The 13,226-nt window shown below is 46.2% G+C and overlaps 2 protein-coding genes and 1 long non-coding RNA gene across 3 annotated transcripts in view; 1 reads left to right on the plus strand and 2 right to left on the minus strand.

Annotated features, from left to right (window-relative positions):
- The window catches only part of LOC310742923 (uncharacterized protein), a 177,435-nt gene extending 166,667 nt beyond the window's left edge, over positions 1-10,768 (minus strand). Inside the window, exon 1 of the mRNA XM_083572777.1 lies at positions 10,583-10,768. The gene's annotated coding sequence lies outside the window, so the exon portion shown is untranslated. The remainder of the gene's footprint in view (positions 1-10,582) is intronic.
- PPP6R2 (protein phosphatase 6 regulatory subunit 2) overlaps positions 1-13,226 on the minus strand; it is a 1,004,265-nt gene that overhangs the window by 690,357 nt on the left and 300,682 nt on the right. The gene's annotated exons all lie outside the window — the stretch shown is intronic.
- LOC310743153 overlaps positions 1-13,226 on the plus strand; it is a 187,193-nt gene that overhangs the window by 57,801 nt on the left and 116,166 nt on the right. The window lies entirely within an intron of this gene.

The following is a 13,226-nucleotide window of genomic DNA, read 5'->3' on the forward strand; positions in this document are numbered from 1 at the left end:
TCTAGTACTAGTATTTTCCCCCAGCTGCTCTGGGCAGCTTACAGTACATATAGGTAAAGGTAAAGGACCCCTATGGGATGCAGGTGGCGCTGTGGGTAAAACCTCAGTGCCTAGGGCTTGCCGAACACATGGTCGGTGGTTCGAATCCCCGCGGCGGGGTGAGCTCCCGTCTTCGGTCCCAGCTCCTGCCCACCTAGCAGTTCGACAGCACCCTTAAGTGCAAGTAGATAAATAGGTACCGCTTTATAGCGGGAAGGTAAACAGCGTTTCCGTGTGCTGCGCTGGTGCTGGCTCGCCAGAGCAGCTTCGTCACGCTGGCCACGTGATCCGGAAGTGTCTCCGGACAGCGCTGGCCCCCAGCCTCTTAAGTGAGATGGGCGCACAACCCTAGAGTTGGACACGACTGGCCCGTACGGGCAGGGGTACCTTTACTAAAGGGACGCCTTACCATTAGGTCCAGTCGTGGCCGACTCTGGGGTTGCGGCGCTCATCTCGCTTTATTGGCCGAGGGAGCCGGTGTACAACTTCCAGGTCATGTGGCCAGCATGACTAAGCCGCTTCTGGCGAACCACAGCAGCGCACGGAAACACCGTTTACCTTCCCGCCGGAGCGGGACCTATTTATCTACTTGCACTTTGACGTGATTTCAAACTGCTAGGTTGGCAGGAGCAGGGACCGAGCAACGGGAGCTCACCCCGTCACGGGGATTCGAACTGCCGACCTTTTAATTGGCAAGTCCTAGGCTCTGTGGTTTAACCCACAGCGCCACCCACGTCCCTACAGTACATATACAAGACAGTAAAACATCAAACATTAAAAACCTCCTGATACAACTGTCTTCTAAATGTCAGATGGTTGCCTACTTGCTTGGCCTCGGAAGGGAGGGCATTCCATGGGGCAGGAGGCCCTCTGCCTGGTTCCCTGGAACTTCACTTCTGACAGCAAGGGAACCAGCAGAAGACCCTCGGAGGCGGACCTCCCTGTCCGGACTGAGCGATGGGGATGAAGATGCTCCTTCAGGTCCACAGGGCCGAGCTGTTGAGGGCTTAGGTTGCAGATCTTGCTCCTCCATAATGATCGATGTATAGTTAGGAGAGTAGGAGAAAACACTCAGAGGCAGCAAAAAAATAATTCAGCTGAGAAATTTATTACCGAAGACAGATAAGCATAACAGGATCCCAAAAATATCAAAAACTTAATTTACAGTAAAACCCTGACTTAGCATACCAAAACAGCACTCAAGTAAGAAACAGACAAACAGAGTAGAGTAATATCAGAATATGAAGTGGGAGCAGGCGCATTTCAATACTGTAATTTATATATAATTCAAGGTCAGAGTAACCCTGGGACTAGATAACAAGCCTCCAGGTGGACGTGCCCCACCTGCCCTTCACGTTCCTCTTCCACACGGGCATAATCTGCCTTCTGGACTGTGGGATTCACGGTTGTTCTCTTCCTCTCCATCCACCAGGGCTTGACTTCAGGTGCAGCAGAATTCCCCAGCCCACCAAGGATTTGAGACCCATCAGCTTTCCTCACCTGGTTTAGCCAGCCGGTTGCAGCCGTTGCTTGAAGCCCTGTTGCATGCTGACAGCTTCTGGAAGCCACAGGTGAGAGCTGAGTGCAGGGTGGGGACCAAGGGTGGAAAAATGACCCCAGAAGGTGCAGGACATGTCCCCCACCAAAGGAACTACTGCTTCCCAACACCCCATGACATCTAGATGCAGGTAGGTGTTGGTTTGACGCAGTTGAAATAAAAAATAGTCCCGTAGCACCTATGATTGTTCTAGATTTAAGCTTTTGTGTGCATGCACACTTCTTCATATAGTGAAGGGTAGTGGGAGATGGTAGTAGGAGTACCCTTCTGAGAAAAACCCCACTCCACCCTCCCACGATATACAAGGGTCTGGTGACATCTGTGTCAGTGTATCTGAAGAAGTGTGCATGCACACAAAAGCTTAAATCTAGAACAATCATAGGTGCTACGGGACTATTTTTTATTTCAACTGCGTCAGACCAACACGGCTACCTACCTGAATCTAGAGGTCCTGTTGTTGTTGTTGTTGTTGTTGTTGTTGTTGTTGTTGTTGTTGTTGTTTATTCGTTTAGTCGTGTCCGCCTCTTCGTGACCCCCTGGACCAGAGCACACCAGGCACTTCTGTCTTCCACTGTCTCCTGCAGTTTGGTCAAACTCATGCTGTTAGCTTCAAGAACACTGTCCCACCATCTTGTCCTCTGTCGTCCCCTTCTCCTTGTGCCCTCCATCTTTCCCAACATCAGGGTCTTTTCCAGGGAGTCTTCTCTTCTCATGAGGTGCCAAAGTATTGGAGCCTCAGCATCAATTCTTTGGCAATCAGCCTTCTTTATGGTCCAGCTCTCACTTCCATACATCACTACTGCTGGACTATTTTTATTATTTTTTTACTTCAGCTGTGTCAGACCAATATGGCTACCTACCATGAAGTACAGCTATCTCCTTGCCTTGAATATCCTGCTTTTCAGTGCGAGATTAGGATAGTCCTCTGTCAGAAGACAAGCAGAGGATCAAGCAGCGCATCATTATTATAAGGAGCAATGGGGGTGGGTGTTTCCGCCTGGGATTCCCATGTGCCAGCTGCTTTCCTTCTGCTTCTCCTGCTCTCTCCATGCAATCTGAGGCATGTAGACAGAGGTCCATCTCCAAGAACAGGAGCTTCCCTGAGCACCCATTTAGCTGACCCCAAGCACCAAGCCTTGTCACTAGTTCTCTGACTGACCCAGATCACAGTCCCTAAAAAAGATGAAGGCCTGGGTCTCCCAAAATGGTCTATATGGACCTCCTGAGGTCAGCGGGACTGTGCAGGTGATTCATGAAGATCTAGAGGTGGAAATGGGGGCAACCACTTGATTTGAAATGCAGTCCCACAGGACAACGGTATTCCAAGATCATGCTGTGTTATTAAAGATGATTTAGGGTTATGAAAGGTTGCTGATGCATTACTATCATTCGACATCATACCATTTTCATTTCCTAAAAAGTGGGAACATGGGGAGGACATGGGAGAATGTAGGAGATGTTGAAATAAGAGAAGGTGCTAATGGTGGTTGATGTGTCCTTTTCCCCCTATGTTCTCTTTCCTGAAACCCAAACAGGATTTCCTTTCTGCCCACTCTGAAAAAGGTGATGGAGAAGACAGAATTGCAGGGGACAAGGCACCTTTCATTTCATTAGGAATAGCCATTAAAATGTGTGAAATGTGGAATATGCTTCACTGAATGAGCACACATAGTTCACATCAACGAACACAAAAAGGAAAGAAACCATTTAAAGGTATGGAGTGCGGAAAGAGCTTTTGTTTCAATGCAAAACTTAGAACACACCAGCGGACTCACACAGAGAGAAAATGTTTTACGTGCAGGGAGTGTGGGAAGAACTTCAGTCAGAGTGGACACCTTAAATTGCACAAACTGACTCACACTGGGGAGAAACCATTTAAATGTATCGAGTGTGGAAAGAGCTTCCGTTGTAATACAAGCCTTAGATCACATCAACCGACTCATACAGGGGAGAAACCATATAAATGTATTGAGTGTGAAAATAGTTTTAGTAATAGTGGAAACCTAAGAAGACATCAACGGACCCACACAGGGGAGAAACCATTTAAATGCATGGAGTGTGGAAAGAGCTTTAGTCATAGTGAAAGCCTTAGATCACATCAACGGAATCACACAGGAGAGAAACCATTTAAATGCATAGAGTGTGGAAAGAGCTTCAGTCAGAGTGGACACCTTAAAATACATCAACGGACACACACAGGGGAGAAACCATTTGAATGCATGGAGTGCGGAAAGAGCTTTAATGAAAGTGGAAGCCTTAGAAGACATCAACGGACTCATACAGGGGAGAAACCATATAAATGTATTGAGTGTGGAAACAGCTTTAGTAAAAGTGGAAGCCTTAGACAACATCAACGGACTCATACAGGGGAGAAACCATATAAATGTATCGAGTGTGGAAACAGCTTTAGTCAAAGTGGAAACCTTAGACAACATCAACGGACTCACACAGGGGAGAAACCATATAAATGTATCGAGTGTGGAAACAGCTTTAGTCAAAGTGGAAACCTTAGACAACATCAACGGACTCACACAGGGGAGAAACCATTTAAATGTGTGGAGTGTGGAAAAAGCTTTAGTGATAGTGGAAGCCTTAGACAACATCAACAGACTCATACAGGGGAGAAACCATATGAATGTATCGAGTGTGAAAACAGCTTTAGTAGAAGTGGAAACCTTAGACAACATCAACGGACTCACACAGGGATGAAACCATATAAATGTATCGAGTGTGGAAAGAGCTTCAGTCAGAGTGGAGACCTTAGGAACCATCAACGGACTCACACAGGGGAGAAACCATTTAAATGTGTGCAGTGTGGGAAGTGCTTCAGTCAGAGTGGACATCTTAGGAAGCATCAACGGAATCACACACGGGAGAAACCATTTAAAGGTATGGACTGTGGAAGGAGCTTCAGTCAGAGTGGAATCCTTGGTTTATGTCAACAAACTCACACAAAGGAGAAACCATATAAATATCAGGAAAGTAGATAGAGGTTCACTCTTAGTGGAAGTTCAGAATCAACAGACTCATGGACAGGAAGAACTTTAAGAATTGAAACCCTTCAAACCATCAACAAACTCAGGAGAATCAGTTTGAATGAAAAGACTGCAGAAAGTGATTTATTTATAATGGAGTATTTAAGGAACAGGGACGCGGGTGGCGCTGTGGGTTAAACCACAGAGCCTAGGACTTGCCGGTCAGAAGGTCGGCGGTTCGAATCCCCACGACGGGGTGAGCTCCCGTTGCTCAGTCCCAGCTCCTGCCAACCTAGCAGTTCAAAAGCACGTCAAACTGCAAATAGATAAATAGGTACCGCTCCCGTGGGAAGGTAAACGGTGTTTCCGTGCGCTGCTCTGGTTCACCAGAAGTGGCTTAGTCATGCTGGCCACATGACTCGGAAGCTGTGCGCCGGCTCCCTCGGCCAGTAAAGCAAGATGAGCGTCGCAATCCCAGAGTCGGTCACGACTGGACCTAATGGTCAGGGGTCCCTTTACCTTTACCTTTATTTAAGGAACATCCCGGGACTCTCACCTGGGAGAACCCATTTAGATGTATGGAGTGTGGGACGTCTTCCTCTCAGAGTCCACTCTGAGCAATGAACTCAGCAGGAAATCATTCCTAAAAGCATGAGGTATATGTGAAGTTCTGGTGTTTATATGTAAAACTGTCTAATAATGAAATAATGAAGGCAGCATCTCATAATGGTGAGTATAATTTTAGATGAAAGTACTTTTGGTTTTTGCACCAAACTCTGTCACCCCCCCCCCCACCGCATGATCTCCCAGCACTGCTTCTTCACCAGAACTTCATCGCTGCCTCCTGCCCTGCGCGTTCTGAAGAAAACTTGAAATACTGAAATTGAATGGGAGATTTCCCCCAAGCCTAATTTCAAGAGGGGGAAGGAGGGGCTGCAGGGTCCAGGGAAGTCTCCTGGGGGGGGCTATCTTCACTCATGAACCCCATGGGGCAACCCCAGAGTTCCTGCTTATTCTAGGGTTTGGGAAAGAGAGTATTTTTCCATAGTCCCAGAAGTTTTTATTCACTCATGCTACTCGGGAGTTTTCCTACCAGAGGACCACAGTGCTGTGGCTGCTGTTGTTGTCATGGACTGGCTGGTGAGGGGGGGGAGGCACCAGTTGGGGGACCCACAAGGGCAGAAGGCTCAGAGCCCAGGGACTGGTGGTTGGATGAGCCGAAAGAGGGAGAAAGGGGAGCAGACCGGAAGGGGAGATTTTGCAAGCTGAGGAGGAAACAGGGTTTGGTGAGCAGGCAGAGGCTGGGGCAGAGAGCAGTTCAGACTCAGAGGGAGGAGAGGAGGGGGCCAGGAGACCCAGAGGAGGCCATCAGCTGAAGCATCCATAGAGATTCCCCCTCCTGCTGTGACCAGCTCCCCTCTCCCCTGGTCTAGAGCACACAGGGAAATCCAGTTCAGACCCCATGAGCCTGTACATGATATTAAGATGGTGTCCCCCCCACACACATACACATGCACCACTTGAATCTCATTGACAATGAGCTGTATTTTCTGTCCATTCACTCCCTTTGAAGAAGTCCTTTTGGAGCTCCTTGCATTCTCTCTCTGTTTGAACAACCCTGGACATTTTGCTGCCGTCAGCAAACTTTGCCCCCTCCCTGCTCCCTCCTAAGTCTAGATCATTTATGAACAAGTTGAAAAGCCACAGGTCCCAATACTGATCTTGAGGGGACTCCGCTTTCTGCTCCTCTCCATTCAAAGAACTTTCTGTTTACTCTCTTGGTGTTTCTGAAGGAGGGCTGCCTTCCTGGTGGTGGGGTGGCAATGAGCCGAAAGAGGGAGAAAAGGGAGCAGACCAGAAGGGGAGATATTGCAAGCGGAGGAGGAAACAGGGTTTGGTGAGCAGGAAGAGTCTGGGGCAGAGAGCAGTTCAGGCTCAGAGGGAGGAGAGGAGGGGGCCAGGAGACCCAGAGGAGGCCGGCTGCTGAAGCATCCAGGGAGACTCCCCCCCCCCCGCTGCGACCAGCACATGCCTTTGCATCTGGCGGTTAGAACTCTTAGAATGTGCGGATCCCATTTTTCAACCAAAACCAAAACCCGCTAGCCTTTTCCCAGGTCTTTCCTGACCTGACAGTCGTTCGTCTTCTCTACGAAGGACGCTACAAAGTCCTTCTCCCTCCCTTTACTTACCATGGGGTCCCAGCAACCTTTTCTGCTTCTAGGGAAAAGAGTCCCTTTCCATTGGACACCTGGCAGCCCAGTGCCAAATCCGGCTGCTCCAGAGAGAACGGAAAGGAGCTGTAAACGCCCTTGCACTCTGACGCCCACCAGTCACTTCCTTCTGGACCTTGGTGCTGCCGGTGCAGCTGCATTTACGAGAAAAAGAGAAATTGGAAACCGAGCCCAAGTCCCTTGCTATCCAAACTGGCCACTTGGACCAGTCTTGGGAAAAAGGAAAAGTTTCAGATCTCAGGTTCCCCGATAGGGAATGAGAGCTTTGATTGGGGTTCTCCCCTTGCAGTTAATTGCCTCTCTAATTGCAGAACCCCAATTCTCCCGTTCTCCCCTCCCCCTCCTCGCTACCTCTTGCCAGGAAGGCTGGGAGTGAAGACCGTAAGCAAAAGAGACAGCAAAGGATGAGAATCTGGGTTGCTGGGTGTTTCAGAGAATCCCTCCCACAATCTTCTCCATTCCTAGACTCACGTCCGCATGCGCTGCTCCTGGCCATCCCAGGGTCTTTTACTAGATTAATTTATGGCCGGCCTGGGGCTGAAAATAAACTACCAAAAAACTAAATTACTGACAAAAAGCCTCACAATGGAATAGAAAAAAGAACTTCAAGAAGAAACAGGCCTGGAAATTAAAAATAAGGTTAACTACCTACTGATCTGGATTTCAAATAAAAGTTTAAATTTATATGAGGATAATTCTAGTGAAGTATGGAAAGAATTTTTTTAAAAAAATATGGAAACCTGGACCAAACTCCATCTCTCGGTTGTGAAAATGAATATCCTCCCCAAAATGATTTTCTTATTCCAAAGAATGCCCATTTTAGGAGGAATGAATTGTTTTAAGGAGTGGGAAAAGGAAATATCTAGATTAATATGGAGTGGAAAGAAACCAAGAATTAAACACCAGTTATTAACAGATAAAAAGGAGAGAGGTGGTTTTGCATTGCCAGATTTGGAATTCTACCATGCGGCGGCAGGATTGGTTTGGATAAAAGACTGGATTACACTCAAAGATACGGACCTATTAGACTTGGAAGGCCACGAGAATCGGTCTGGATTCCATGTTTCCTTAATATACGAAAAAGTGAAGGTCCACAGGGGATTTTTGAGCCATGTGATAAGAAAATCGTGATATAAAATCTGGAATAAATATAAAGGACTACTTGAGCCAAAAATACCCTGGTGGACATCAACAAGAGAAGCCATATACGCATGTTAGAATATTTACAGCTAGCAAAACTGACAGGAAGAGTTAGAGGAGTATTGAACCAGAAAATACTTGGAGAATGGAGAATATTTAAGGATTATATAAGGTCATATTGTGCCAACCACACCATATTAGCAGAACTTGAGTGACACCTGTAAACACAACAAATACTGTTTGTGGAGTAGACCGGAACAACATTAAAGAATATAAAACTTGGTGGGGGGGGGGACAACGGCAGTATAAACAGTACAATGAGAATGAACGGAAGCCTCATTTTGTCACAAGTCTTTTTTATTTAATTAGGAAGTTTAAGTTTTTTATGCACTTAAATCTGCTTTTTCTTCTTTGTTTTTCTGTATTTTCTTCTTTCCTTTTTTCTTCATTGTTTTTTCTTTAAATTTCTTTTTTTGCAGTATGAGATGGCAAATTCTTTGTATATGTGTGTAATTTAAATCAATAAAGATTATATTAAAAAATAAGTCAACTTGTGGCTGGCCTGATCAAGCGTTGCTTCCTCTGGTTAGCCCCGCTGGAACTCCAGTTCTTTCCAGACCCTGGGGTCACTAGAGGACTGGTGGCTCCTCCTGGCAAATGGTCTGGTGCGCGCTGGATCACCAGTCCTTCCTTGCCCCCCTTGAATCCCATCTGGGGTGCCATCTGTTGTAAACAAAAGCTGCCCTTCTTCCCTTATGGGGGACACAAGAGCCCTTTATAGAGTCCCTTGTAGGTTCTCCATCGGTAGGAGAAAACAACAGAGGCAACCAGAGACTATTGAGAAGCAAAGTAGCTAGTAAGCCTGATCTTGATTGATCTGCTGCAACAGGGTGCTCCCCTGAGGAGAACCCCCAACTAAGGTGTGCCTGCCCTTATATAGACATTTTAAATTCCCTGCCCTGGAGCTCCAGACCACCCCTCCATACATCATACATACATCACAGAAGGGGTGTAATCCCAGACCACCCCCCACAAACATCATACCTACATCACAGAAAAGGCGGTCTGCAACAGAAATGTGAATGTTGTTGTTTTTCCTGTCTGCCTGGTTATCTGATAATGCCTTATCTGATTCCCTTTCCTGGTAGTCTGGCCCTTCCTTTGAGATGGTGATTACCCAATTCCTGAGACAATGGGAAGGTTCCCTCACCCGCTCCCTCCTTGCAGAGAAAACATTTGGTCAGATTGGGAGTCAAAATGGTTTCAGGACGGTCTTCCTGAGCTGCTCCAGACATGTGGTCGACATATCTGCATGTGCTTGGTTGGTACATTTATGAACATTTATTATATATATAAGACCTTAAATTTTTTATTACATGATTCATCCAGCCCAGCCATTCGCATGATGAATTCTGCATTTACGTTAAATAAGCAGGGAGACAATATACAGCCTTGTCATACTCCTTTCCCAATTTTGAACCAATCAGTTGTTCCATGTCCAGTTCTAACTGTAGCTTCTTGTCCCACAAAGAGATTTCTCAAGAGACAGATGTGATCAGGCACTCCCATTTCTTTAAGAACTCGCCATAGTTTGCTGCAGTGGCCACAGTCAAAGGATTTTGTGTAGTCAATGAAGCAGAAGTAAATGTTTTCTAGCTTTCTCCATAATTCAGCACACTTGCAATTTGGTCTCTGGTTCCTCTGTCCCTCTGAAATCCAGCTTGCCCTTCTGGAAGTTCTCGGTCCACATACTGCTTAAGCCTGCCTTGTAGCATTTTAAGCATAACCTTGCTAGTGTGTGTAATGGGTGCAATTGGACGATAGGTGGAGCATTCTTTGGCACTGCCCTTCTTTGGGATTGGGATTCATGTGTTGCAGGAAACACATGAACTCCTCTTTGTCCTCAGGAATATAATCATGGGGAGAGGAAAGGAGCAACCGGGCAGGTGACAAGAAGAAGAAGAAGAAGAAGAGTTCAGATTTGATATCCCGCTTTATCACTCCCCTTCAGGAGTCTCAAAGCGGCTAACATTCTCCTTTCCCTTCCTCCCCCACAACAAACACTCTGTGAGGTGAGTGGGGCTGAGAGACTTCAGAGCAGTGTGACTGGCCCAAGGTCACCCAGCAGCTGCAGGTGGAGGAGCGGGGAAGCGAACCCGGTTCCCCAGATTACGAGACTACCGCTCTTAACCACTACACCCCACTGGCTCTCAACAAGACTCTCAGGTTACCACCACAACTCCTCCCTCAACCCCTCCTCTTTGTGATGTGTCAATGATGTAGTCATGATGTAATCATGATGTAGTCTTGGGGGTGTAGCATGGGGGCTTAGCAGCTAATAAAAGTTGGGGTCTTCTTTTGTTGGGGGCTTCCATCTTGTTCCACCTGGTGGCAGGTGGGAGTCCTGTGGCGACAGTCTTCAATCAAGACCTACTGGCTGCTCTTTTGCTCTGCTTTTCCTGGCTGGTCTCCTTGTTTCTCGTCCAAGGGAGCCCTCAGATTTTGGAATCCGCTTCTGGCTACAATTGTATCGGCTTGTTACGGAAATTACAGGGGGGGCACATCTTTAAAGTTAAATATTACAAATATTATGCCTGAATATATCCTTCCAACCTGACAGCTCAGAGAAGTCACCTAACTTTAAAAATAATATAAAATCATCTCCTTTCCCAGTTCCCCCCATTCCAAAACTATTTCCCCCTTGCAAAAGGACTCCAGGAAGTTCTCAGAGGTGACAATTGCTGGGCTCATTGTTAGCCAAAGGAAGCCAAATCTCATCACCTGACTCGCCTCAGGCTCCAGACATGCAAAGGAACTCCTTTTGTTTTTTTTATAAATTTTTATTGATTTTCCAACATGAATTAAAACACATTACAACTAACAATACATAGACAAACAAAAATATAAACACGTATAATTTCGTAACCTCTTTTTCTTAAGCCTTATTTCAACGACTTCCCCATACCTCCCTTTTCTGCATCCCTGTTTTGCAAAGGAACTCCTATTGCACTTTTGGGTGGTGGGTACTTAAGACACATTTGTCTATGCTAATCTTATACCTGAGTCTTGCCCTGCCATGTCTGCTTATGCTAATCTTGTACCAAGGACTTGTCTGCACATGTTTGCCAGCCGGTTGCAGCCGTTGCTTGAAGCCCTGTTGCATGCTGACAGCTTCTGGAAGCCACAGGTGAGAGCTGAGTGCAGGGTGGGGACCAAGGGTGGAAAATGACCCCAGAAGGTGTAGGACATGTCCCCCACCCAAGGAATTACTGCACCCCAACACCCCATGACATCTAGATGCAGGTAGGGAGCCGTGTTGGTCTGACGCAGTTGAAATAAAAAATTAAAAAATAGTCCAGTAGCACCTTAGAGACCAACTAAGATTGTCCTGAGTATAAGCTTTCGTCTGCATGCACACTTCTTCAGATACACTGACACAGATGTCACCAGACCCTTGTATATCGTGGGAGGGTGGAGTGGGGTTTTTCTCAGAAGGGTACTCCTACTACCATCTCCCACTGCCCATCACTATATGAAGAAGTGTGCATGCACACAAAAGCTAGAACCAACTTAGTTGGTCCCTAAGGTGCTACTGGACTATTTTTTTACTTTTTTACATCAACTGTGTCAGACTAATATGGCTACCTACCATTAAGTACAGTTATCTCCTTGCCTTGAATATCCTGCTTTTCAGTGCCAGATTAGGATAGTCCTGTGTCAGAAGACAAACAGAGGATCAGGCAGCCCATCATTATTATAAGGAGCAATGGGGGTGGCTGTTTCTGTCTAGGATTCCCATGTGCCATCTGCTTTCCTTCTGCTTCTCCTGCTCCATGCAATGTGAGGCATGTAGACAGAGGTCCTTCTTTTGCAAGAACAGGAGGTTCCCTGAGCACCCATTCAGCTGACCCCAAGCACCAAGCCTTGTCACTAGTTCTCTGACTTACCCAGACCACAGTCCCTGGAAAAGATGTAGACCTGGGTCTCACATAATCGTCCGTATGGACCTCCTGAGGCCAATGGCACTGTGCAGGTGATTCATTAAGAGATTGAGGCGGAAACAGGGTCAACCACTTGATTTCAAAGGATTTCCCACAGGACAACAGTATTCCAAGGTCATGCAGTGTTATTAAAGATGAGTTAGGATTATGAAAGGTTGTTGATGCATTACTACCATTTGACATCATACCATTTACATTTCCTAAAAATTGGGAATATCGGTAGGACATAGGAGAATGTAGGAGATGTTGAAATAAGAGAAGGTGCTAATGGCGGTTGATGTGTCCTTTTCCCCCCTATGTTCTCTTTCCTGAAACCCAAACAGGATTTCCTTTCTGCCCACTCTGAAAAAGGTGATGGAGAAGACAGAATTGCAGGGGACAGGACATCTTTCGTTTCATTAGGAATAGCCATTAAAATGTGTGAAATGTGGAATATGCTTCACTGAATGAGCACACATAGTTCACATCAACGAACACAAAAAAGAAAGAACCCATTTAAAAGTATGGAGTGCGGAAAGAGCTCTTTCAATGCAAAACTTAGAACACACCAGCGGACTCACAAAGAGAGAAAATCTTTTAAGTGCAGGGAGTGTGGGAAGAACTTCAGTCAGTGTGTAAACCTTAAATTGCACAAACGGACTCACACAGGGGAGAAACCATTTAAATGTATCGAGTGTGGAAAGAGCTTTAGTGATAATGGAAGCTTTAGATCACATCAACGGACTCACACAGGGGAGAAACCATTTAAATGTGTGCAGTGTGGGAAGTGCTTCAGTTTCAGTGCAAGCCTTAGATCACATCAACGGACTCACACAGGGGAGAAACCATATGAATGTATGGAGTGTGGAAAGAGCTTTAATGATAGTGGAAACCTTAGAAGACATCAACGGACTCACACTGGGGAGAAACCATTTAAATGCATGGAGTGTGGAAAGAGCTTTAGTGAAAATGGAAGCCTTAGGAACCATCAACGGACTCACACTGGGGAGAAACCATTTAAATGCATGGAGTGTGGAAAGAGCTTCAGTTATAGTGGAAAGCTTAGATCACATCAACGGACTCACACAGGGGAGAAACCATATGAATGTATGGAGTGTGGAAAGAGCTTTAGTCAATATGGAAGCCTTAAAAGACATCAACGGACTCACACAGGGGAGAAACCATTTACATGCATGGAGTGTGGAAAGAGCTTCAATCAGAGTGGAGAGCTTAGATCACACCAACGGACTCACACAGGGGAGAAACCATATAAATGTATGGAGTGTGGAAGGTGTTTTCGTGA

This window comes from Podarcis filfolensis (genome assembly GCF_964270895.1).
Source record: "Podarcis filfolensis genome assembly, chromosome: 10".
Classification (NCBI taxonomy): domain Eukaryota; kingdom Metazoa; phylum Chordata; class Lepidosauria; order Squamata; family Lacertidae; genus Podarcis; species Podarcis filfolensis.